The sequence below is a fragment of the Balaenoptera acutorostrata genome, chromosome 9 (genome assembly GCF_949987535.1).
Source record: "Balaenoptera acutorostrata chromosome 9, mBalAcu1.1, whole genome shotgun sequence".
Lineage (NCBI taxonomy): Eukaryota > Metazoa > Chordata > Mammalia > Artiodactyla > Balaenopteridae > Balaenoptera > Balaenoptera acutorostrata.
This window is the reverse complement of record NC_080072.1, coordinates 32,070,643-32,097,264: the sequence shown is the minus strand read 5'-3', so window position 1 is coordinate 32,097,264 and position 26,622 is coordinate 32,070,643. Positions and strand designations below refer to the sequence as shown.

At 43.5% G+C, this 26,622-nt stretch overlaps 1 long non-coding RNA gene across 2 annotated transcripts in view; it reads left to right on the top strand.

Annotated features, from left to right (window-relative positions):
- The window catches only part of LOC103017446 (uncharacterized), a 39,787-nt gene that overhangs the window by 5,048 nt on the left and 8,117 nt on the right, over positions 1–26,622 (top strand). For both annotated transcript variants that reach the window (XR_009009301.1, XR_450896.2), the window contains exon 2: positions 14,111–14,369. This is a non-coding gene — a long non-coding RNA (uncharacterized LOC103017446). The remainder of the gene's footprint in view (positions 1–14,110; positions 14,370–26,622) is intronic.

Below are 26,622 nucleotides of genomic sequence, written 5' to 3'. Positions count from 1 at the left end.
GGGGAAGGGAAGGTTCACAGAGGATGAGTATAGCAAAGGGCACGTTAGGTGACTTGTTGTTTTTCTCTGCAATCTTCTGTGAGCGCCCGCTAACGGTCTTTGGGATCCATCACATTCCTGTAGACCTTCCTGTCTTGAAAATTCTACTTACTCACACCTCTATCCCTGTTCTTTTAAATTTTATACTAATGATGTGCCTTCATAGCATAATGTTTAAGTAGCTTTCTAAGGGTATGTGGTAGAAACCATTCCCTGCCTCCAATAAATTTCTTCCTTGCCAACAGAACATCAGTTTTATTCAAGAGAGCAAAGTGTCCAGACCTGACGGGTTGAATCATAATAAGTCTAAGTCATTCATGGCTATTCCATTAACATTTTCACTTTGCCAGTCTCCCTTGCAGCTAAGGATGGACATGTGACCCAGTTCTGATTAATAATGTTCTGATCAATTAGATATAAGTGTAAGTCAGCTGGGAGGGCTTCTGAGATAACTTTGTTCCTTCATTGATAAAATGGCATAGTTATTCCAGGAAAAGGATCTTTTGCCTCTCCACAGCCCTACCCCCTACCACCTTTCTATCTTTGAATATTGTTGTGATGTCTGGGGATATGGTAGCCATCTTGCAGCCATGGGGCAACCAGAAGAATCAGTGACCTATGTATGTATGGAGGATGGAAAGGCTCCTGGCATCTTGATGACACAATTGTGCTGCAGTTCTCACTTTAGACTACTTACCTCCAGTCTTCCTGCTACATGAGATAGTCAAACATCTTAGGCTTAGGCCACTATCAGTCAGATTTTTTTGTTACTTGCAGCCAAATATATCCTAAACTATATAGTCGTTTCCCCAAAAAGGACCACTTTTCTTCTCACTGGAATCATGAGGCTCTAAGACTGTTAACAAAGTGGTAGTCTATGGCCAACTAGCCACATGAAGAAACAAGATAACCATCCCCCCAGTCCTGGAGGGAGAAAACTTTCTTCCTCCAATCCTCCCTTCCCAGTGATGACTCTTCTTTGGCTGGGAGGAGATGTCTGCTTTTCTGATTTCATGCCTTTAAAGATCACCCGTTGCTTCATTGTCATTTGCATTCGGCCAGGTCTTTGTTCAAGGTGGTCCCTCTGAAGGGTCTGGCTGGTTAGGAAAGTTGAACTTGTCAAAAATCAGAGTCAGATTTTTTTTTTGGCAACTGCAAAGGTAAGCTGTCACCAGCCCTGTCAACAGTCACAGCAGAAAGAGAGCTATTTATTCATCTACGACCTTCATGAGTCACAGTCTAAACATTCTATGATCCCTCCTCTGGCAAGTCATACCCTGCCCAGTCTCTGGAGAGAGTGCTTCCCACCCAGCACCACTTCAGAACAACAGACTCTTGGATTTTGGCTGTCTAATCTTGGAGCTGCACAAGTGGTCATGTTATTAATGACTCTGAGTCATCATATAGGGCATTCCATCTGGAGTGTATGTGTGTGTAAAGCATAGGAGGAGGATGGAGGTCTACTCTGTCCCAGGCAAAATGTGAGATTTCTCGTGGCTATGCCTCTGCCTTACTGTATCACCTTTGAAATACAATCCTATCCTTGTATGACCAGGGTTCAAGTCTCTCCACCTCTTGAGGACCCCCTCTTTTAAACATCCTCTTGTTTGTCAGTGTCAATCAGGATTCAAAAAATCTAACCATACCCAGGTGGGTCTTCCCAGCCCTAAGGGTGAGGGAGATGGAAGAGAAAATTTTGACCTTTTTAAAAATTTTATATGAGTCTTTAATTAGAATTTTTCATCTTTGTTTCAAACTTCTGCTCAATCTCAACTTATACAGTTAGTATGACCATCCCCTTTGGAGTAAGAAAATGTTCAAGCCTTGATGACACAATTCATGGAAATTTCACTCCTTACCAACTCCTCACAAGTGTGGGCATAGTTTAGTTGTTACTTCTTTCAGGAAGTCTTCCCTGATTTCATTAAGTGGTGCTCCATTTATGAGTCCCTATAACACCTGCTACTCCCCGATGAGAGTGCTTATCATACTGGCAATTGCCTATTCTCATATCAGTCACCCCCATGGAACTGCAAGGTCTGCAAAAGCAGGGTCTATCTCATATCACTACCATCTAGAACATTCCCTGACACATATTAGGCACCTCAAGTAATACATATTGAGTGAATGAGGTAGAGGGAAGGAACCACCTTCAACAATCAGGCAGATACCAAAACTAGCCTTCAGGCCCTACACTTAGAAGAGAGGATGGGGGACAAGACTGACCACATGGCTGTTTCTGATGTTCTATCCACCTGTGTCTATGACAGTATCAACACCTTGAGGACATGGACCAAGTCTTACACTTTTCTGCCCAATGATAAGGGAGTCTAATCTTCCTTCCCATCTCTAAGTGGCCATTAGAATATTGCCTGAGGTGTTCTGTTTGCATAACCCAGAAGACCTTGAGTAAAATGTTGCAAGGACACTGGGACAGACAGGCTTCCTCCAGAGCCCTGGGATGAATGCTGCAGAACATAGGTAAACAGGCATCAGTGGGGATGACTTCCCAGTGGGCAAGGACATCATTCATTGGAAGAAGAACATGTCTCAAGGTTTTGTCCTGAAATGACATTAATTGTCAGCTGACTGGTCATGCTCATGAGGGACCCTATATGGTGCTACTCGAGGGTCCTCTAGCCCAGCAGTCCCAAACCTTTTTGGCACCAGGGACCGGTTTCATGGAAGACAATTTTTCCATGGACTGTGAGGAGGGGGAAGATGATTTCAGGATGATTCAGGTGTATTATATTTATTGTGCACTTTATTTCTATTATTATTACATTGTAATATATAATGAAATAATTATACAACTCACCATAATGCGGAATAAATGGGAGCCCTGAGCTTGTTTTCACTTGCCACTCACTGATAGGGTTTTGATATGAGTCTGCAAGCAATTGATTTATTGTGGTCTCTGTGCAGTCAAACCTCTCTGCTAATGATAATCTGTATTTGCAGCCGCTCCCCAGCACTAGCATCACCACCTCAGCCCCACCTCAGATCATCAGGCATTAGATTCTCATAAGGAGTGAACAACCTAGATCCCTTGCATGTGAAGTTCACAGTAGGGTTTGCACTCCTATGAGAATCTAATGCCACCGCTGATCTGACCGGAAGCGGAGCTCAGGCAGTAACGCGAGCAATGGGGAGCGGCTGTAAATACAGATGAAGCTTCACTCACTCACCTGCGGCTCACTTCCTGCTGTGCGGCCCAGTTCCTAACAGGCCATGGACCAGTACTGATCCACGGCCCTGGGCTTGGGGACCCCTGCTCTATCCTAAGCACAGGAAATTTGCACCCCCTTAAAATCCTAACACTAGTAGAGGAAGCTGTCCTCAGATCAGGTAGCCAAGTTGGTAGAGGGAGAAAAGGCACACCAGCTCTTTGTTAAGAACCTCCAAGTGGGAGAAATGGCAACAGCCAGCAAATTTTCTGGTTACTAATTAAACCACAAGGGACTTCTAGGACCTGGCCAGGGGAAAAGAAGGGATATGGATAGAGGAAACACAGGAGCCCAGAAAACATGCCAAGAGAGGAAGCCAAGGAGTCAGAAATCACTGGTCCAGCCCTCCTGTTTTCTAAATATTTGACCAACACCAACATTAGTCATCTTATATTCCTGAACTCCAGAAGTTCTTTGTCTATATGATGTAGAAAATAGGTCTTAATGTTGCAGGCTTGCTGTGGATATTAAAGGAGATTGCATGTTCACAGCCCCTGGCCGACAGTAAATGTTCAATACATGCAAATATTATTATCATCACCTAGGTAGGGACAGAACCAAAGTCAGTTTTCCTTCCTGTTCCAATGTGATCCCCCCACCTGAATGTTTTCCCCCCCACCCCAGCTGCTGTGGCCAGGGAATTTCAGGTTTTATCTGGCTATCTTCCAATGCTGAATACACCACCTGAACCCCATCCCCACCCTCTGTCTTTAAACTAGCACCTGGCACTCACAGGCCATGTACCTCTTTTCCATAAATTCAGGTTACATATATCTACTTGGGCTTATCTAGAACCTTCCCTGCTTGGACCTTGACCTTCTCCAGATCCAATCCAGCTTTTGAATTTTTATGTATAATCCCTATTCCTCCTGGCCTCACTGGACCCTGCATCTGGACCCTCTGGCAAGTGACTCCAAGCCGCCATGATGGACGCTGGCTTGGGTTTATCTGCCAGTGATCCTGGCTTCCTGCTTCCTTAATAAGAAGCTTTACCCTGGTCCTCAAGTCTCACACCCAAGGCCACAGCCAATCAGCCACTTGGCTTCCTAGTTGAACAACAAAATTCCCGGGTTCAGACACCTAGCCCGGAAATGGTGCCCAGTAAAAGTATATGGAATCCAATGGTTTCATGTCCATTTCCACTTCATCACTGGAATGGGGCTCAGACCCTACCCCTAATAAGGCTAAAACCTCACAGGACATGGTCACCTGTCTTATACCAAAGGACAAGGAAATTGCTCTTTGATAGATAAATGCAGCTTCTCTGAAGAACCCAGGGAATAAACATATCCCAAACCAGTTTCAAGGTGTGACTGACACTAAATAAATTCATCTTCTTGGGGCTATGAGAAAAAGGTGAGGGAAGAAACTCATTGAACACCTACTATGTACCAGCCATTTTCTTATGTAATCCATACAACACTCTATAACCTTGACAGTCCCATTTTGTAAATTGAAATGTAGTTGATTTACAATGTTTCAGGTATACAGCAAAGTGATTCAGTTATATATGTATGTATTATTTTTCAAATTCTTTTCCATTATAGGTTATTACAAGATACTGAATGTAGTTCCCTGTGCTGTACAGTAGGTCCTTGTTATTTACCTATTTTATATATAGTAGTGTGTATCTATTAATTCCAAATTCCCAATTTATCCCTCCCCCCACTTCTCCCCTTTGGTAACCATGAGTTTGTTTTCTATGTCTGTGAGTCTGTTTCTGTTTTATAAGTTCATTTGTGTCATTTTTTTCATATTCCACATATAAGTGGTATCACATGACATTTGTCTTTATCTGACTTACTTCACTTAGTATGACAATCTCTAGGTCCATTTGACAGTCCCGTTTTTCAGGTGAGCTTTGAAACTCAGATCAGTAATTCACCCTAACAGTCACACATCAAGTGGCCAAGCCTGGACTCAAGTCCATATCTGTCTCCCAGCCCAGAGTCTCAGCACTCTTATTCCCCAATACTAGCCATAAAAACGGAAAGCTCACCTTCCAGAGGGCGCAGTTACCATAGAGAAATAATATCTCTCCTTGGCCGCCACTCCCCGCTTCTCCTTCCCACTGAGGACTCTGTTGAGATCCTGGCCAGCCAGGAAGCAACTGGTCTTCTTCTTAAAGCCCTTCCCAAGCCACGCACCCCCTACCTAGAAAGACAGTATATAGTATAGCACAGTCCTTAAAACTGATTCCAGAGCCAGGCAGCCTGGGTTCAAATCCTGGCTCCACCACTTACCAGCTGTGTGACCTTGGGTAAGGTAGGGTGTTTAGCTTTTCTGTATCTCAGTGTCCTCATCTGTAAAATGGGGGCAATAATAGTAAAATCTGTCTTGTAGGCCACTGTAAAGATCAACGGAGTTTATACAAGTGCTGACACATAGTAAGGACTCAGTAAGTTCTAGAGACTCTTACTACAAGTTAATTTTACACTTCGATGAGGGTTTTTTAAAATTTTTTTTTCAATTTCATTGAGCAAATGAAGGAATGGAGGCAGAGAACTGTTACTAAGTGGCCCACGGCCACACAGCTCATCAGAGGCAAGGCTAGGATGAGAAAGAAAGGACTCCTGATACCTCATTCAGGGCTCTCTCTTCTCCTGCTCACTGAACCAAGAGGCAGAAGAAGCAATTAAGCTGTTGATGCAAGGTGTCATCTCCTCTCCCCGCAGTTTACCCTGTCACATGAACCACAGGGAAGTCACCACAAACGTCTATTTATTTATAAACCTACAACATTAACCTCTTCACTTAAAAGCCTCTTGGAAGCTTGCTGGTTAAAAGCATTTCAGATTCTGTCAGAGGAACAAGTTCACACTGACGTCTTAGCTCCATATGCCTTTGAAAACCTGTCCAGAACCCCCCTAATCCCTCACCAAGGGACGTTTCCCTGCACTCCATTCTTCTAAGGTTTCCACCATTGGGTGTGGGTATTCTCTGAAAGCTCTCTCTTCTGACAAATTCCCGTGCTTTGAGTCATGGCAAAAACGGAGGGAAATGAAGGCTGCCAAGGGTTTCGACATTTACATAAGCTCTTTTTTTTTTTTTAATATAAATTTATTTATTTATTTTTGGCTGCATTGGGTCTTCGTTGCTGCGCACAGGCTTTCTCTGGTTGCAGTGAGCGGGGGCTACTCTTCGTTGTGGTGCGCGAGCTTCTCATGGCAGTGGCTTCTCTTGTTGAGGAGCACGGGCTCTAGGCGCACAGGCTTCAGTAGTTGTGGCACGTAGGCTCAGTAGTTGTGGTTCGCGGGCTCTAGAGCGGAGGCTCAGTAGTTGTGGCACATGGGCTTAGTTGCTCTGTGGCATGTGGGATCTTCCCGGACCAGGGCTCGAACCTGTGTCCCCTGCATTGGCAGGCTGATTCTTAACCGCTGCGCCACCAGGGAAGCCCTACATAAGCTCTTAATCAGCCCTCCAGTTCATTACAGCAGGATGGATGGATTACACCAATGGTCCCCAACCTTTATGGTACCAGGGACCGGTTTCGTGGAAGACAGTTTTTCCACGGGGCGGGGGGAATGGTTCAGGCGGTAATGCGAGCGATGGGGAGCGATGGGGAGCTGCAGATGAGGCATCGCTCGCTCGCCTGCCGCTCACCTCCTGCTGTGCAGCCGGTTCCTAACAGGCCACGGACCAGTACCGGTCTGCAGCCCGGGGGTTGGGGGACCCCTGGATTACACTGCTGTCCAAGCAAAGGAACGGGGTCTCGGGTCTGCTGTTTTGACTTAGAGAACACGGAGGGGTAGCTTCTCCCTGTCTAAGAGTTTTAATCTTGTGCTGCGTTTTTGTTTATTCATTCATTTGGTAAATATTTATTGGCTTCTTAACCTGGGGACTATACTTAGTGCCAGAGGTATAATAATAAGGAAAATAGATATGACCTCTGGCTTCATGGAGCTTATAGTCTAAATGGGATGACCGACACTAATCAAAATAAAGGGTACCAGAGAGTGTGTAGCAGCGGGACATGAACTTGACCACATCTGGGGTCAGGGAATACTTCCCCTGGTAAATGATGTTTCGCCTGTGATCCGAAGGTTTGGAAGTGGAACCTTCCAGGCAGTGTAGATGTAAACAGGATAGATGAAGTAGAGAGCTAGCAGGAAGTTGAAGACAGGAGATGAAGCCCGTGAAAAAGCACATCTTTAAGGGAGAGCAACGGGAGGCCACTAAGAGGTTGTACCCACAGTATACTTCCCCTCCCAGAACTCGCCACATAAACCAGGTATTTCAACTGCTGTTTCACTTGTCTGCCTTCCGCACTGGGCAGCGCCCAAGCCACCCAGGCATTGCCACATCCACAACACCTGGCACTGGGCAGGGCTATGTCATTTGTATGAAATGAGTAGATAAGTACAAAAGTGAGCAAATACTGAGTAATCCAGTATTACTGGATGGTTCCCCATTGTGTTTTGCATGTAGCAGGCTTCATTCAATGTTGGTGAATGAATAACTGAGTGTATCGTCTGATTCTAGAATTTATTTCTTCCTTTTGGCTTTTTTTTTAATATACTTTTTTTTTTTTTTTTTTTGGCTGCATTGGGTCTTCGTTGCTGCGTGTGGGCTTTTTCTAGTTGCGGCGAGCAGGGGCTACTCTTCATTGCGGTGCACGGGCTTCTCATTGCGGTGGCTTCTCTTGTTGCGGAGCACCAGCTTCAGTAGTTGCGGCACGTGGGCTCAGTAGCTGTGACATGCAGGCTTAGTTGCTCCGCAGCATGTGGGATCTTCCCGGACCAGGGATCGAACCCATGTCCCCTGCATTGGCAGGCGGATTCTTAACCACTGCGCCACCAGGGGAGTCCCTTAGCTGCTTTTTTTTTTTTTTTTTCCTTTTCCCCCTCCTTGTTTACAAAGCCCAAAGAAAGATGACAGCAGTACAAAGATCAAGGATGAGGCAGTTGGTTTACAGGAGGGTATAGAAAACTGAGAATCCAGGATTTTCCCTCCAGCTTCATTGGGAAAGGAAAACAAACAAACAAACAGAAACAAAACAAAAGAAAACCTGAGGTCTGTCCTAGACTGTCCAGGCTTCTGAGCAGTCTGAGCCCTGTTCTCCTGGTCTGCCTGTCCCTCCCAGAGCTCAGAGCCCAAAACAGGCCAGGCGCTCCTGAGAGCACGGAAGCTGGCGTGAGCTGTGATGGTTCCCAAGCCCCAGGACGGCGGCTGTTCTGGGCACTTCAGGAAGTACTTGCTCCAAAAGGCCCTTCCAGCTATTGTTGCAAGGGGCAAGCCCGCTGGGCTGGCACTGGGACAGGCTGCCCCCTCCAGGCCAAGGGTCTCTCCAGGTCCCTGGGGGCCGGAAGGTGAAAGATGGGGTCAGCCAGCGAAGGATACTCAAACCAGGAAGGAGTCTTGGGCTTAAGTTTCTCCTTTCTTCAGGCCATTAGTGCCAGGAGCTGGCCGCCTCTAGGTGAATTTCTGTCCATGCTGGCCATGCACATGTTGATTAAAGATAGGCCAGATGCTGCCGGTGATGTCACAGCTGGGCCAGTGAGATCCATCCAGTGCCATGAAAGGAAGGTGGGCTTTGGAGTTGAGGCTCCAGGCTTGTATTCTGGCTCTGCCCCTCCCTGTGGCCTTGGACCCTTCTCCTCTCCTCTTTCTCTTCTATAAACAAAGAACCTCTCAACCAGCTTGAGAGGTTAAGAGAATGAGCTGAGCTAAGATTGATGAACCTGTCAGGTACACAATGGCAGTGGGAAAATGCTAGTTTCCTTCCTCCTCCCAAGCAGCTGGACAAGGGCAGGTGGGTGGGGTCACGGCTGGGCAGTGTTCCTCCCTATCACAGGCTGCCGGCCCGGGCACTGAGCCCACTCCAGCCTGAATTCTCCTGACAGCTGCCCTGCTTCTCTGCTTGGCCTTGCCCATGACTCCTGTTTGAACCAAGAAAAGCTTCTGCTCTGCTCCAGGCACAAAAAATAACAAGAATGATGCAATATGTGTCTCTCACAGCCACCAGCCACGGAGAAGGTCTAGGCTTCCAGATCTCAGCCCCAAATCCATGCCAGGGTCATAAATCGATGCCCTCGTGTTCCCATGAATCCCGGGTAACTCTTATGCCATTGCTCCACCTGGCAGCAGCTTGGCCACCCCCTTGTCTCGTGACCAAGGCCACCAACCCAACCACCAAGGCACGACATTGGCCTGGGGCAAGGAAAGTTTCCAAGTACATAGTCCCTGCAACCTGACCTTTACTAATAATAATAACATCAAAGATTATCGAGTACTATGTGCCCAGCACTGTTCTGAGATCTTTGTATTAACTCATTAATCTTCATCAACACATTTTGAAGTGGGTACTGTTTATACCCCCATGTTACCATAGGAGAAACTGAGTCTCAGGGGAACGACATCAGCATCATGGCAACTTAAGCCGTTCTTCCTCTCCCTCCCCCTTTTTTAACAACTAATTATACATCCATCCATAAACAAAAGTGCCTTGTGGAGTTGTGAGGCTCAGTACCACACACCAAGGGACTCAGGAGTACTCTAGCCCACCTGTACACCCAAAAGTAGTCAGACAGACCTTGGGAAGGGCTGTGGAAACTGAATCTCAGAGAGTTTACTTGCTGGCCCAAAACCACAGAATGAATGATTTGCAGGTAAAATTTGGACCCATGTCTGCAGCTGCCAAGTCTAGTGTTTTTTCCCATCATGACACTGACTCCCAAACCAAATACAATTGGCAACCAGGACCCTTTCAGAGCGACACTGCAAAATAGAATTTCCGCTAGCAAACCCGGCTTTTAAAACCCCAATCTAAGTTTGGTGAGCAAAGCAGAGTGTTCTTCGAAGTGAGAGAAGGCAGGAAGTGTGATGCGGTCAGCCCTCTCTGCCACGAGCTAGGAGTGTGGCCCTGGACCAGCCAGTGGCCCTCTCTGGTCTTCAGAATCCTCACCTGTAAGAGGAGATAAAATTAACCTGGCTACAGATGAGATCCCTCCCAACGCTGGCATTCCAAGATTCCATGAAACAGCTGCCATTTATGAAGCATTTCCTCAGTGCCGGGTACTGGGCTGAGTATTTTTACATAATCACAAACTAATCGCAGCTCTTTGCCAGGCTCTGCTATAAGTACTTTCCCCAGTATTGTCTCATGTAATCCTCAGAACAACCCTAAGAGACAGGTATTACTGTCCCCTTCCCCTTTCAGGAAAGCGAGACTCAGAACGGTGATACAAATTCACCCAAAGTCACCCTGCCAGTGAGTGATGGGATCTGAACTCACTTGTCTGACTTTAAAACCCATGCTTCTCATCATCCGACTACTTACAGCACCTCCTCCACCTCAAGCAGGGATGGATGCCAGGAAAAGGCACTGTTGTTTTTCACTTATCCAGATGGCTGTCCATCTGCAGTGGCCTTTTTTCCAGTCCAATCATCCATCACAGTGGGACTTACACGGGTCAGGAGAGCCCATGCCCACTGCCCAGAGGGGCCTTCCTGCCAGCACCTCAACCACATCTGCAGAAAGCCCTGTCCTTGAAGATAAACTAATCCGGCAGGGGGAGGGGTCCCCGTTATTTATTTAGTCCCAGCCCTAAGGCTAAACTGGTGGCCTGGCAGCTCTGAGTGTTTTCTCTGAGCTGAAAAGCCAACCCCAAGCACTGGGGTGAACAGGTTGGGAAACTTGAGAACCACACAGACATCAGGGAAAATTCCAAGGACGGTTGCCTGTGGTGAAAGGGCTGTATGGCCCAGAGTTCCTTCTCCCCGGGAGAACTTGAAAGTGGCCCCTCTTTCCTCTCCTCCCTCTCCCTGCAAAACTAAGTAAACCAAGAAACTGTAGGAAACAGCTGAGGGAGCTGGTGGCCGTTTGTGTCAGGGTGGTGGGTCATTCAGAAGTTGCTGACCCACACTCCAGGGCAGAGCTCGCTGGCCAGGCACAAATCCCACTAATCCCCTGGCCTGTGCTGCCCCAGCTGAGTGCAGAGAGGAGCAGAGACGCGATTCCTCCCAGGCAGAGCAAAGGTATCCCGCAAGACTGTCGGGGAGCTGTGGATGGAACCATCCAGAAGCCGGCAGAGTTTGAACCAAGAAGCTTCCAGTAGGAATGCCTTTCTGGGAGGTCACTCACTACCCCCACGTTTACCTCACTGCACCAACTGTTTCCCTCCCCAAAAACAATTTCTAATTCATTTAGAGCCTTCTTCACTCTGACAACTGAAATGTCAAACAAACAAACAAACAAGCAGTAATTTCTGGGACAAGACCACTTCCGCAACCAGTGTGGATATGGGCAGAATTCCATTTCTTACCCATGGGAGGACTAGCCTTGACTCCCTACTGTGTGTTTTGGGCTGCACTGGCCACCGAGTATTAGCTCATTGGACTGCGACACACCTAGACCTCACCTGGTACATGTGGCTTCCAGTCACATTCGTGTCTTTCATTCCTGGGCCCCAGAGAGACAGTGGGCTTTGGAGTCACAGGATCTGATTTCAAGTCCCAGCTCAGCCATTTTATTTCTTAGAGATCCTGAACAAGTCACTTACTCTTCCTGAGCCTTAGTTTTCCCATCTACAAAATGGGGCTAGTCTGATCTACCTTGAAAAGGTGTTACAAGGCTCAAAAGAAATGTCAGTAGAAAGCATCTGACACATAGTAGGAAGTCTATAAATTTAATTCTTTCCCCCTTACTTCTCATAGCAGGCAAAGGAGATCTTAATGAAAGATGAAAGAAGGAAGGAAGGAGGGAGAAATGGAGGGAGGGAGAGAGGGAAAATGAAGAAAAGAAAAGAAGAAAACAACCTTGCAACCCATACCCCACTCCCCTCAAGATTTACTGTGATTCCACCTTCATTTCCTAATCTCATTGTCTAAGCCCTAAATCCCTACACTCTGGTCCCTGGGCTAAAAAAAATGTCTGAAGTCCTCTCCTCCCCCATATCTATCAGGGTAGCTCTTAAGTGTATGCAAGGAGAAGGCAGACGGGAGGGGGGTGGGCAGTACTGACCCAGGATGTCAAGTCCTGTAAATGCTTTCAGCCCACATGCCCTTGCTTTTGCTCCAGATCTGATGTCTCCGTGACTCAGGGCTCTGCAGTGATGTCCCCCACCCACCGATGCCAGAGCAACTTTTACCAATGTCCCTCTTTGGATGACCATTTCACATTCTTTCAAAGAAATTCTTTCTTTGAAAGAAATTCATCTCCCATCTATTTCCTTCCAAACCTACCTCCCACCCCCAAAAATGCATTAATACCACAAAGAATGACCTATTTTAGCAAAAGTGAGGAAGAGTTCAGGCTCTGAAGTAAAGCAGCGTGAGTTTGAATCTTGACTTTGTCATTTATGTGTGAGACCTTGGCCAGGTTACCTAACCACACCAAGCAGAATCTTGTCATCCACATGATGAGGACCCTACATTGTACCTCTCACTGGGCTACCGTGAGGACTCAGTAAGATCATTCATTTAAAATATTTAGCATAGTATTTAGAACATAGTAAATGCACAGTATACAATTGTGTTTTTATGACCTGGCCATTAAAAATTTATAGACCATATGCATTCCTAAAATTCCAATTTTTGCAACTCCTATCCCCTGCCAAAAAAAAAAAAAAAGGACGAGGATAATAAAATTTAGAAAGGAAAATTTTCTAAGAATTTTTTTAAAGAAAAGCATGCAGATTGGTCAGGCTCAGCTCTAGACACTATACATAAATTCCCATTCAACCGTCATGTTGCCCTTTGGAGTAAACACTTCCCCCACTGGAGGGGCAAGTAGAGGAATGGTTGCGAACAGACTATCTGAATCTGAACTTTGACTTGGCCACTTAGCTGTGTGACCTGGGACAAGTGGCTTAACCTCTCTGGGCCAATTTCTTTGTCCAGTAAAATGAAAATAATAATACCCATAAGGTGTTCATGAGGATTGAATGAGTTAATATATGCAAAGCAGTAAGAAAAGTGTTATTCATGTAGTATACACTCAATACATCATGGCTACTACCACCTTTTACAGAGACTGAAACAGAGATTCAAGGAGGTTAATTAGTGTATCCATGCTCACACGCTGGTAAGTGGCAGGAGCAGAATGTAAATCCAAGTCAACCTGACTCCAGAGCAAATAGAATGTTTATCCCACCACTCTTTATCACATACCTGGTAAGAAGATATTTGGGACTTTTTCTAAGGAGAAAAGACAAGGTCAACAAAAGTGGAGCCTGGGCGTTAGGGAGAGTGATGGTATTTCTGGCAGAAGTAAGAAAGACAAAAAAGGGGAACTGGTTTGGGGAGAAAGATGGTCAATTACATTATGGCATTAGAAGCTAACTTGCACATAAAACAACACTGTTTTCGACTATATTGCCACCTGGGAGCACAGCAGGCATTCCAACTAGTTTGCAAACCCCCTTGTGGGAGCGGTCCAGACACACTGCATCACTTCTGCTGGGGAGTCACGGGGGCTGGGTGTTTCTGCAGAGCTGGTTTTCCCATGCACAGCCCCTCCCTGGGGTCCAGCCCTCAGGGAAGCATCGTTCCAAAACACTAAAGCAAATATGCTGTGCCTTTCTGCCAGGCCTGCTGGCTTCGGTGCACAGAACGTGAAATCCTGGTGCGTGGGGACAGCACAACGGTTAGGAAAGGCAGCAAGCAGGCCGGGGCCGGCGGGGTGGGCATTCAAAGCCTTCCGCTGACTCTCCTCAGCTGTGGGATTAGCAGTGCTTAATTTCTATTTTTTGTGTGTTTGCTTGAGCATTGAGCATCTATCGCTTCGGTGATTAGAAAAGAAGTGGTTGAGACAAAACAGAACACGGCATGTGGTCATCCCTGGGTTGGAGGATTACTGGTGATGCGTTGCTGCTTCTTTCCTTTGTGTGTTTTCTGGTTTACAGCATTTTCTGCTTTGAACACGTAATGCTTGGGGATTTAAAGAGAAAGAAGAACAAACGTTATGAAAAGTCAAGCAAGAATGATTTCACGTGAGTGTGCGCTAACCACCTGAGCCTCCCTGGCTCCTGCCACACCTGCTGAAGACAGGATTAGGTCATGTCCTCCCTCAGTGAAGAGGAGAACCTGCCAAGTTGGAGTGGCTGCTCTCCCAGGGGTATCAGGCACAGGTAACTCATTCCACCCACACCGCCAAGCTGAAAGGTGAGCGCGGTTTTTTTTAATCATTGTCTCTGTTCAACTGACTAGCCTGATTATCTTTTACTAAATGGAACAAAAAAAATGTTTCCACCTGATCAAAATTCATGTTGTGTCAATTAGCTCCATTCTTCAAACCCGGAAGGAAATGTTCACGTTCCCTAGAGAAACCTTTAAGGGCTGTTGCTTCAAATGCAGAGACATGTGAGCCCCACGGGGATATAATTTCTGCCAGGAAGACTAGACTGGGCCAAAGTCAAAGCGCTCATGTTTTGGGTTTCTTCTTTGGAAAGAAAGAAAAAGAGGAGAGAGGAAGGGGAGAAAGAAAGAAGGAAAGAAGGAAAGGAGGGAGGGAGAGAGGGAAGGAGAAGAATGGGGAGGGAAAGAAGTGAGTTAAGAAAATCAGGGTGTGTGGTGTTAACACTTAGAACGCAATGGTAATATCTAGAACAAAAAGGGCCTACAAAATGGCTCTTTCTACCTCTGATTTTTCGGATGAGAACACTAGATCCAGAAAGTTAAGTAATTCACCCATTTCAAGCAGTTATATGATGATAGAAACAAGATTAGAAGCCAAATTTCCCAATTCCGGACCTGGCCCACTTTCAGCTCCACACACCCTGCCTTCAGGTGCAGGGAGGTATGTGTGACCTACCCAGCTTATTACAAAGGCCTTGACATTTAAAGGATTAAACATTTGGATGATGCCTTGGGAGTATTCCTTCAAAGACAGTTCTCTCAAAAGAGGTGGATCAAAGAAGGCTGGTGGAAAGAGGGGTCTGTATCAGTTAGGGTGCTTTCAACTGCCAGCAGCAGAGCATCTGACTCAAACTGGCTTAAGTCATAAAGGGGATTTTGTGGAAAGTGCAACGGTCTGGCCATCTTCAGAGGAGGTCTGTTCCCGGCGGCTAAATTAAGTCACCAAAGATCCAGTTTCTCTCCATCTCCTTTGCTCTGCCTTTGGCAGCGTCCTCTTCCTGCTACAGCTCACTTCCCCTGTGGCCCTAACTCAGATACTCTCAGGATGGATCCCTTTCCTCCCCTGGACTTCAATTCCCCGATTAGTCCAACGATGGGGCTGGTCACTGAATGAGCTCTCAGAGCCCTTCCACCTCCACCAGTGTTTCTCAAAAGGTGGTCCACAGATCATCTGCATTTAAAAAAAAGTCACTTAGAATGTTTTGTTAAAACGTGCAGTTCCTGGGCTTCCCTGGTGGCTCAGTGGTTGAGAGTCTGCCTGCTAATGCAGGGGACACGGATTCGAGCCCTGGTCTGGGAAGATCCCACATGCCGCAGAGCAACTAGGCCCGTGAGCCACAGCTACTGAGCCTGCGTGTCTGGAGCCTGTGCTCCGCAACAAGAGAGGCCACGATAGTGAGAGGCCCGCGCACCGCGATGAAGAGTGGCCCCCGCTTGCCGCAACTAGAGAAAGCCCTCACGCAGAAAACGAAGACCCAACACAGCCAAAAATAAAAAAATAAATAAAATAAAATAATTAATTAATTTTTTTAAAAAATTAAAAAGAAAAAAACGTGCAGTTCCTACGCCCTAGCCCAACCCCACTAAATCTTAATCTCCAAGAAACACGGGAATCTCTGGTTTCAACAAGCTCACCCAGAACATCCTTGTACCCATTGAAGTTGGTTAAACTTTTATTCCCAAGGCAAGGGAGCCTAGAACAGAGAGCAAACTGGCTGGAGAGCCACATCCTGCCTGAGAGCTCAGAATGGTTGTTACATTTTTAAAGCATTGTCTAAAAAAAAAAATACTCATACAAAGAAGAATATGAAACAGAGACCTTCCATGGCTCACAAAGGCGAAACTATTTACTACCTGGCTCGTTTTGGAAAAAAGTTTGCCAACCCCTGGCCTAGAATAATGAGGTCATTGGATGGTGGAAAGAAAGGCAGGGGGTGAAACTGAGCAGTTTATAGGGCTGATGAGGCCAAGAATTCCTGGGAGCAGGAGTTTTCAATGTTCCATCAGCTCCACGGAGAATTGAGCAACGAGAAAAATAAAATGTGCTCAAGCTCTGGAACTTGGTTTAAAAAACATCTTTTCCAGGAAACCTCCTGGAGTCTCTGGTCAGGTCACTGTCGACGTCAGGGCCAGCAGGGGCTCAGTAAGGGCTCAGAAAGGCTGGGGTCAGCGTGCAATCTCTTTGCTCTGAAAGCTCTCCACCAAACCATTGCGAGCATTTGGGGACCAGCTGATTGTGGCGCCTTCCTGTGCCTTCCTCCAGCCACTGAGCAAACACCAAGCAGCTAAGGACACGACGCTGAGAGTGTCATCCTGGGTCGAAGAGGTAATTCCTCAGGGACTTGACCAGAAGTGATCCTAGTTCTTCTCAGACACTGGGCAAGAGCACCAGTGGGCAAGCCCGTGGCTGCGGGAGTCAGATGGACCTAAGGTCAAGTCCTGACTCTGAACTTACTTGCTGTAATGACTTTAGTTTTGCACTAAGATAGCCACTAGCCCCATGTAGCTATTTATATTGAAATTCATTAAAATTAAATTAAGTTGTAAATTCAGTTCCTCTGTCATACTCATCACACTAACAGTCACTAGTCAACTCACTAGCTACCTGTGACTAATGGCTATCATATCAGACCATGCCAATGTAGAGCACTGCTACCACCATAGAAAGTTCTACTGGACAGCGGTGCTGTAGACAGTCTTCTGACAGTCGGTTCAAATCCATCCTCTGGCTTTCTTTCCATCACCCAATGGCCCCATTATTCTAAGCTCTATTGCCTTGGGAACATATGGTTATCAACCCAAGCCTCAATTTGCTCATTTGTAAAATGGGCCTAATATCCATAGTATACCTACCTGTTGTGAGGATTACAGGTGATAGAACGAGTAGACTGATTAGCACAATACATGGCACATAGAAAGTGCTCAATAAATGGCTCTTACTATTATCGTGTGCAAAAATCTTGCCCTCGGTTATTGCTAATTCTCTCCCACCTGAGACCACTGGCCCTCTAGGCCAGTGGTCTCAAATTCTAGCATGCACAAGACTCACCTGGCGGGCTGGTTAAACCCCAGATTGCTGGGAGGGACCTACCTCCAGAGTTCCTGATTTAGTAGGTCTGGGAGCCTGTAATTTGCATTTCTAACAAGTTCCTAAATCTTGTTGATGCCACAGTTCTGGGAACCACACTTTGAGAACTGCTTCTATAGACAGCTCTTCATAAACCATTGCTGCCTCTTTTTTTCAGGGCAGGGGGCGGGGGTGGAGATGGTGGTCAGGGAGTTGTTATTTATTTGTGAATATTGTCCTTTCCTGAACATACCACACACTAAGTTATCCACCTGCCTTTGAACGGGCTAGTTGCTCTACCCCCAAGAGCTCCTTTATCTGCCAGTTTTCCAGCCCCAATTCAGACTCTGATAAATAAACCTGGCCAGCAGCTTCCCTCTGACTCTCCACCCCTGAGTCATTCATTTCCCTGTGCTACGTCTTACATTTTGCTGGTTTGTTTGCTCTGCATAACAGTTATATGTTTCCCTGTGTGTATTTTCTAAGGTGTAGAAGGTGTTCCACTGGTGCTACCTGGGGCCAATTTCTGTGGTACATCAATCATTTTAGGTGGTACACAGAAACAAACAACACTGAACCAAATTCAATGAATTTGAATTGTTTTCAGTTCTTTCCAAACTCTGATTACATCAAGGAGAAAGCCTGGAGCTGATCTATTTCACCTCCTTGCTATTAACTCTCCAGCTCAGAGGCTGAGTCAGGTAATTCCATCATCCTCCTCATCCTCATCATCAAAACAATGGCAGCTGAAACTCATAGTGCTTTCTGTGTGCCCGGCAGTGTTCTAAGGGCTTTACATATATTTACATTAATTAATTCAGTTAATCCTCACAACCCTATGAAGTAGATAGAATCATGATTCCCAGTTTATAGGTGAAGAAACAGGCACAGAGAGGTTATGTGACTCACTCTTGGTCACACAGCTGGAAAGTGGGCAAACCAGGATTCCAACCTAGGCAGTGTATCCAGAGTGTGTGCTCTTAACCACAACACTACTAACGTAGAGTTTAACAATACTGTTTTGTTTTTACCCTTGTCTTCTATTTTGGCAAGTATAGTCTTTTTCTATTTAGCTGGTGATAAAAAGTCTGTTTTTGAACCTGAATTAATATATGATTTAAAAAAAAAAGTGGGGCAAGTGAAGCACAGATATTTGGTGCATAATAGAACTGGTTCTTAGATAGAGCAGCTGTGAGGTAGCGTGCACCTGCCTGATTTTGGAGTAACCAGTCCAATCAGACCATGAGCTTCTCAGAGGCAGGATCCTATCCGGGTCAGTCAGGGTCCAGCCAAGGAACAGGTGGCACACTGAAAGCCTTAAAAAAAGAGCGTAAGGTTAGATAGCCTCAACCACCAGAGGGCAGACAACAGAAGCAAGAAAAACTACAATCCTGCAGCCTGTGGACCAAAAACCACAGTTACAGAAAGACAGAGAAGATGAAAAGGCAGAGGGCTATGTACCAGATGAAGGAACAAGAAAAAACCCCAGAAAAACAACTAAATGAAGTGGAGATAGGCAACCTTCCAGAAAAAGAATTCAGAATAATGATAGTGAAGATGATCCAGGACCTCGGAATAAGAATGGAGGCAAAGATTGAGAAGATGCAAGAAATGATTAACAAAGACCTAGAAGAATTAAAGAACAAACAAACAGAGATGACCAATACAATAACTGAAATGAAAACTACACTAGAAGGAATCAATAGCAGAATGACTGAGGCAGAAGAACGGATAAGTGACCTGGAAGACAGAATGGTGGAATTCACTGCTGCGGAACAGACTAAAGAAAAAAGAATAAAAAGAAATGAAGACAGCCTAAGAGACCTCTGGGACAACATTAAACGCAACAACATTCGCATTATAGGGGTCCCAGAAGGAGAAGAGAGAGAGAAAGGACCAGAGAAAATATTTGAAGAGATTATAATCGAAAACTTCCCTAACATGGGAAAGGAAATAGCCACCCAAGTCCAGGAAGCGCAGAGAGTCCCATACAGAATAAACCCAAGGAGAAACACGCCGAGACACATAGTAATCAAAGTGGCAAAAATTAAAGACAAAGAAAAATTATTGAAAGCAGCAAGGGAAAAACGACAAATAACATACAAGGGAACCCCCATAAGGTTAACAGCTGATTTCTCAGCAGAAACTCTGCAAGCCAGAAGGGAGTGGCATGAAATACTTAAAGTGATGAAAGGGAAGAACCTACAACCAAGATTACTCTACCCAGCAAGGATCTCATTTAGATTTGATGGAGAAATCAAAAGCTTTACAGACAAGCAAAAGCTAAGAGAATTCAGCACCACCAAACCAGCTCTACAACAAATGCTAAAGGAACTTCTCTAAGTGGGAAACACAAGAGAAGAAAAGGACCTACAAAAACAAACCCAAAACAATTAAGAAAATGGTCATAGGAACATACATATCGATAATTACCTTAAACGTGAATGGATTAAATGCCCCAACCAAAAGACATAGACTGGCTGAATGGATACAAAAACAAGACCCATATATATGCTGTCTACAAGAGACCCACTTCAGACCTAGGGACACATACAGACTGAAAGTGAGGGGTTGGAAAAAGATATTCCATGCAAATGGAAATCAAAAGAAAGCTGGAGTAGCTATACTCATATCAGATAAAATAGACTTTAAAATAAAGAATGTTACAAGAGACAAGGAAGGACACTACATAATGATCCAGGGATCAATCCAAGAAGAAGATATAACAATTATAAATATATATGCACCCAACATAGGAGCACCTCAATACATAAGGCAACTGCTAACAGCTATAAAAGAGGAAATCGACAGTAACACAATAATAGTGGGGGACTTTAACACCTCACTTACACCAATGGACAGATCATCCAAAATGAAAATAAATAAGGAAACAGAAGCTTTAAATGACACAATAGACCAGATAGATTTAATTGATATATATAGGACATTCCATCCAAAAACGGCAGATTACACGTTCTTCTCAAGTGCACACGGAACATTCTCCAGGATAGATCACATCTTGGGTCACAAATCAAGCCTCAGTAAATTTAAGAAAATTGAAATCATATCAAGCATCTTTTCTGACCACAACGCTATGAGATTAGAAATGAATTACAGGGAAAAAAACGTAAAAAAGACAAACACATGGAGGCTAAACAATACGTTACTAAATAACCAAGAGATCACTGAAGAAATCAAACAGGAAATAAAAAAATACCTAGAGACAAATGACAATGAAAACACGACGACCCAAAACCTATGGGATGCAGCAAAAGCGGTTCTAAGAGGGAAGTTTATAGCTATACAAGCCTACCTAAAGAAACAAGAAAAATCTCAAGTAAACAATCTAACTTTACACCTAAAGAAACTAGAGAAAGAAGAACAAACAAAACCCAAAGTTAGCAGAAGGGAAGAAATCATAAAGATCAGAGCAGAAATAAATGAAATAGAAACAAAGAAAACAATAGCAAAGATCAATAAAACTAAAAGTTGGTTCTTTGAGAAGATAAACAAAATTGATAAGCCATTAGCCAGACTCATCAAGAAAAAGAGGGAGAGGACTCAAATCAATAAAATCAGAAATGAAAAAGGAGAAGTTACAACAGACACCGCAGAAATACAAAACATCCTAAGAGACTACTACAAGCAACTTTATGCCAATAAAATGGACAACCTGGAAGAAATGGACAAATTCTTAGAAAGGTATAACCTTCCAAGACTGAACCAGGAAGAAACAGAAAATATCAACAGACCAATCACAAGTAATGAAATTGAAACTGTGATTAAAAATCTTCCAACAAACAAAAGTCCAGGACCAGATGGCTTCACAGGTGAATTCTATCAAACATTTAGAGAAGAGCTAACACCCTTCCTTCTCAAACTCTTCCAAAAAATTGCAGAGGAAGGAACTCTCCCAAACTCATTCTATGAGGCCACCATCACCCTGATACCAAAACCAGACAAAGACACTACAAAAAAAGAAAATTACAGACCAATATCACTGATGAATATAGATGCAAAAATCCTCAACAAAATACTAGCAAACAGAATCCAACAACACATTAAAAGGATCATACACCACGATCAAGTGGGATTTATCCCAGGGATGCAAGGATTCTTCAATATACGCAAATCAATCAATGTGATACACCATATTAACAAATTGAAGAAGAAAAACCATATGATCATCTCAATAGATGCAGAAAAAGCTTTTGACAAAATTCAACACCCATTTCTGATAAAAACTCTCCAGAAAGTGGGCATAGAGGGAACCTACCTCAACATAATAAAGGCCATATATGACAAACCCACAGCAAACATCATTCTCAATGGTGAAAAACTGAAAGCATTTCCTCTAAGATCAGGAACGAGACAAGGATGTCCACTCTCACCACTATTATTCAACATAGTTCTGGAAGTCCTAGCCACGGCAATCAGAGAAGACAAAGAAATAAAAGGAATACAAATTGGAAAAGAAGAAGTAAAACTGTCACTGTTTGCGGATGACATGATACTATACATAGAGAATCCTAAAACTGCCACCAGAAAACTGCTAGAGCTAATTAATGAATATGGTAAAGTTGCAGGTTACAAAATTAATGCACAGAAATCTCTTGCATTCCTATACACTAATGATGAAAAATCTGAAAGAGAAATTATGGAAACACTCCCATTTACCATTGCAACAAAAAGAATAAAATACCTAGGAATAAACCTACCTAGGGAGACAAAAGACCTGTATGCAGAAAACTATAAGACACTGATGAAAGAAATTAAAGATGATACCAACAGATGGAGAGATATACCATGTTCTTGGATTGGAAGAATCAACATTGTGAAAATGAGTATACTACCCAAAGCAATCTACAGATTCAATGCAATCCCTATCAAATTACCAATGGCATTTTTTACGGAGCTAGAACAAATCATCTTAAAATTTGTATGGAGACACAAAAGACCCCGAATAGCCAAAGCAGTCTTGAGGCAAAAAAATGGAGCTGGAGGAATCAGACTCCCTGACTTCAGACTATACTACAAAGCTACAGTAATCAAGACAATATGGTACTGGCACAAAAACAGAAACATAGATCAATGGAACAAGATAGAAAGCCCAGAGATTAACCCACGCACCTATGGTCAACTAATCTATGACAAAGGAGGCAAAGATATACAATGGAGAAAAGACAGTCTCTTCAATAAGTGGTGCTGGGAAAACTGGACAGCCACATGTAAAAGAATGAAATTAGAATACTCCCTAACACCATACACAAAAATAAACTCAAAATGGATTAGAGACCTAAATATAAGACTGGACACTATAAAACTCTTAGAGGAAAACATAGGAAGAACACTCTTTGACATAAATCACAGCAAGATCTTTTTCGATCCACCTCCTAGAGTAATGGAAATAAAAACAAAAATAAACAAGTGGGACCTAATGAAACTTCAAAGCTTTTGCACAGCAAAGGAAACCATAAACAAGACGAAAAGACAACCCTCAGAATGGGAGAAAATATTTGCAAATGAATCAACGGACAAAGGATTAATCTCCAAAATATATAAACAGCTCATTCAGCTCAATATCAAAGAAACAAACACCCCAATCCAAAAATGGGCAGAAGACCTAAATAGACATTTCTCCAAAGAAGACATACAGACGGCCACGAAGCACATGAAAAGATGCTCAACATCACTAATTATTAGAGAAATGCAAATCAAAACTACAATGAGGTATCACCTCACTCCTGTTAGAATGGGCATCATCAGAAAATCTACAAACAACAAATGCTGGAGAGGGTGTGGAGAAAAGGGAACCCTCTTGCACTGTTGGTGGGAATGTAAATTGATACAGCCACTATGGAGAACAATATGGAGGTTCCTTAAAAAACTAAAAATAGAATTACCATATGACCCAGCAATCCCACTACTGGGCATATACCCAGAGAAAACCGTAATTCAAAAAGACACGTGCACCCGAATGTTCATTGCAGCACTATTTACAATAGCCAGGTCATGGAAGCAACCTAAATGCCCATCAACAGACGAATGGATAAAGAAGTTGTGGTACATATATACGATGGAATATTATTCAGCCATAAAAAGGAACGAAATTGAGTCATTTGTTGAGAAGTGGATGGATCTAGAGACTGTCATACAGAGTGAAGTAAGTCAGAAAGAGAAAAACAAATATCGTATGTTGATGCATGTATGTGGAACGTAGAAAAATGGTACAGATGAGCCAGTTTGCAGGGCAGAAGTTGAGACACAGATGTAGAGAATGGACATATGGACACCAAGGGGGGAAAACTGCGATGAGGTGGGGATGGTGATGTGCTGAATTGGGCGATTGGGATTGACATGTATACACTGATGTGTATAAAACTGATGCCTAATAAGAACCTGCAGTATAAAAAAACAAACAAAACAACTAATACTAAACTTTCATTGGGTTATTTGTATGGAAATATGTTAATATAAATGTTTCAGACATTACATGAAATTTCTAAAAATCTTATATTTGTATTCGTATGGAAATATGTATGGAAATATGTTAATATAAATGTTTCAGACAGTACATGAAATTTCTAAAAATCTTATATTTGTATTTGTATGGAAATATGTATGGAAATATGTTAATATAAATGTTTCAGACATTACATGAAATTTCTAAAAATCTTATATTTGTATTTGTATGGAAATATGTATGGAAATATGTTAATATAAATGTTTCAGACATTACATGAAATTTCTAAAAATCTTATATTTGTATTTGTATGGAAATATGTATGGAAATATGTTAATATAAATGTTTCAGACATTACATGAAATTTCTAAAAATCTTATATTTGTATTTGTATGGAAATATGTATGGAAATATGTTAATATAAATGTTTCAGACATTACATGAAATTTCTAAAAATTTTATATTTGTATTTGTATGGAAATATGTATGGAAATATGTTAATATAAATGTTTCAGACATTACATGAAATTTCTAAAAATCTTATATTTGTATTTGTATGGAAATATGTATGGAAATATGTTAATATAAATGTTTCAGACATTACATGAAATTTCTAAAAATCTTGTATTTGTATGGAAATATGTATGGAAATATGTTAATATAAATGTTTCAGACATTACATGAAATTTCTAAAAATCTTATATTTGTATTTGTATGGAAATATGTATGGAAATAGGTTAATATAAATGTTTCAGACATTACAGGAAACGTCTAAAAATCTTAAAAAAAAAAAAAAAAAAAAAGAGCGTAAGGAACGTGGTATTTAAAGAGATGTGGGCAGGCAGGACTAGGGAATGGCAGGAGGTAGTGACATGCCAGGGAGTAGCCACAGAGGGAGGGTTCTACCACCCTGGGAGGAACAAGGGGCAAAGATGGTATTACTAGATTATGATGAGGAGTCACCCACAGAAGATGTAGCCAAAGGAGAACCAGCTATGAGTGAGGAGGGCCAACCTGTTTCTCCTCTAGCCTTCCAAACTCTGTCCTGCCAGCTCCTGCCGTAGATGAATCCAACTGGAGGCCAGAGGGCAAAAGAGCCTGGGGATGCCATCGATAAAGGTCAACCATACAGGCACAGAGCAGAGCAGAGGAAAGCAGGAATGAGAGTTCAGCAGCTCACAGGGGGGAACCAGTGCAACGGCAAGCACAGCCTGGTACACAGAGGGCATACGTCTAGGAAATGTACAAGACACATTTGCTGCTTTGAATTGAACTGAACCAAATGTAGAAATTGGTTTTGAGTAAAGGGTGCTGTGTGCTAAAGGCAACTGGACCCTGGACCTCTAGGGTTTCACTTCCAGCATATCTGGCCATCAGGTTTTACTGGCCTCTTGGGGCTTGAGTCACACACGTGCGGGAGGAGCGGAGTTGCTGGTGCGTGTAAAGGGTTTCAAGCTGTAATTGTATCCTCCACCTCCTCAGAGTGTCTAGACGAGACTGTGAGAGCTGAGAAAAAGAAAAATGACTGCAGCTTTCTGTGGCCCTCGAACAAGTGGGAATTCCTGGCGGAGGCGCCCTTCCCAGAGTACATAAGAGCAAATCCCCAGAAGCAGCAGGAGCCTAGGCCTGAGGGATGAAGATAAAAAGGGAAAAGACTCATTTAAGAGATCAATAGGAAGGGGAGTCCAGTCCTGCACTGACAGTAGGAATTGGGAGGGATCCTGCTGATGCTTTCCAGGAAGCTTTTATATGACTTATTATTAGCGATGTTAATAAGATCTCATATTTATCACACATGCATTATGTGTTGGACACTGTGCTGAGCATCTTACATATTTTGCTGCATTTAATCTCCACAACCACCCTATAAAGTGAGTTGTATTAACCCTATTTTTTTGTTAACATCTTTACTGGAGTATAATTGCTTTACAATGGTGTGTTAGTTTCTGCTGTATAACAAAGTGAGTCAGCTATACATATACAGATATCCCAATATCTACTCCTTCTTGCGTCTCCCTCCCACCCTCCCTATCCCACTCCTCTAGGTGGTCACAAAGCACCGAGCTGATCTCCCTGTGCTATGTGACTGCTTCCCACTAGCTATCTCTTTTACATTTGGTAGTATATATAAGTCCATGCCACTCTCTCACTTCGTCCCAGCTTACCCTTCACCCTCCCCGTGTCCTCAAGTCCATTCTCTATGTCTTTATTCCTGTCCTGCCCCTAGGTTCTTCAGAACCAACCAATTTTTTTTAAGATTCCACATATATGTGTTAGCACACGGTACTTGTTTTTCTCTTTCTGATTTACTTCACTCTGTAGGACAGACTTTAGGTCCATCCACCTCACTACAAATAACTCAATTTCGTTTCTTTTTATGCCTCAGTAATATTCCATTGTATATATGTGCCACAACTTCTTTATCCATTCATCTGATGATGGACACTTAGGTTGCTTCCATGTCCTGGCTATTGTGAATAGTGCAGCAAAGAACATTGTGATACATGTCTATTTTTGAAATATGGTTTTCTCAGGGTATATGCCCAGTAGTGGGATTGCTGGGTCATATGGTAGTTCTATTTTTAGTTTTTTAAGGAACCTCCATATTGTTCTCCATAATGGCTGTATCAATTTGCATTCTCACCAACAGTGCAAGAGGGTTCCCTTTTCTCCACACCCTCTCCAGCATTTATTATTTGTAGATTTTTTGATGGTGGCCATTCTGACTGGTGTAAGGTGATACCTCATTG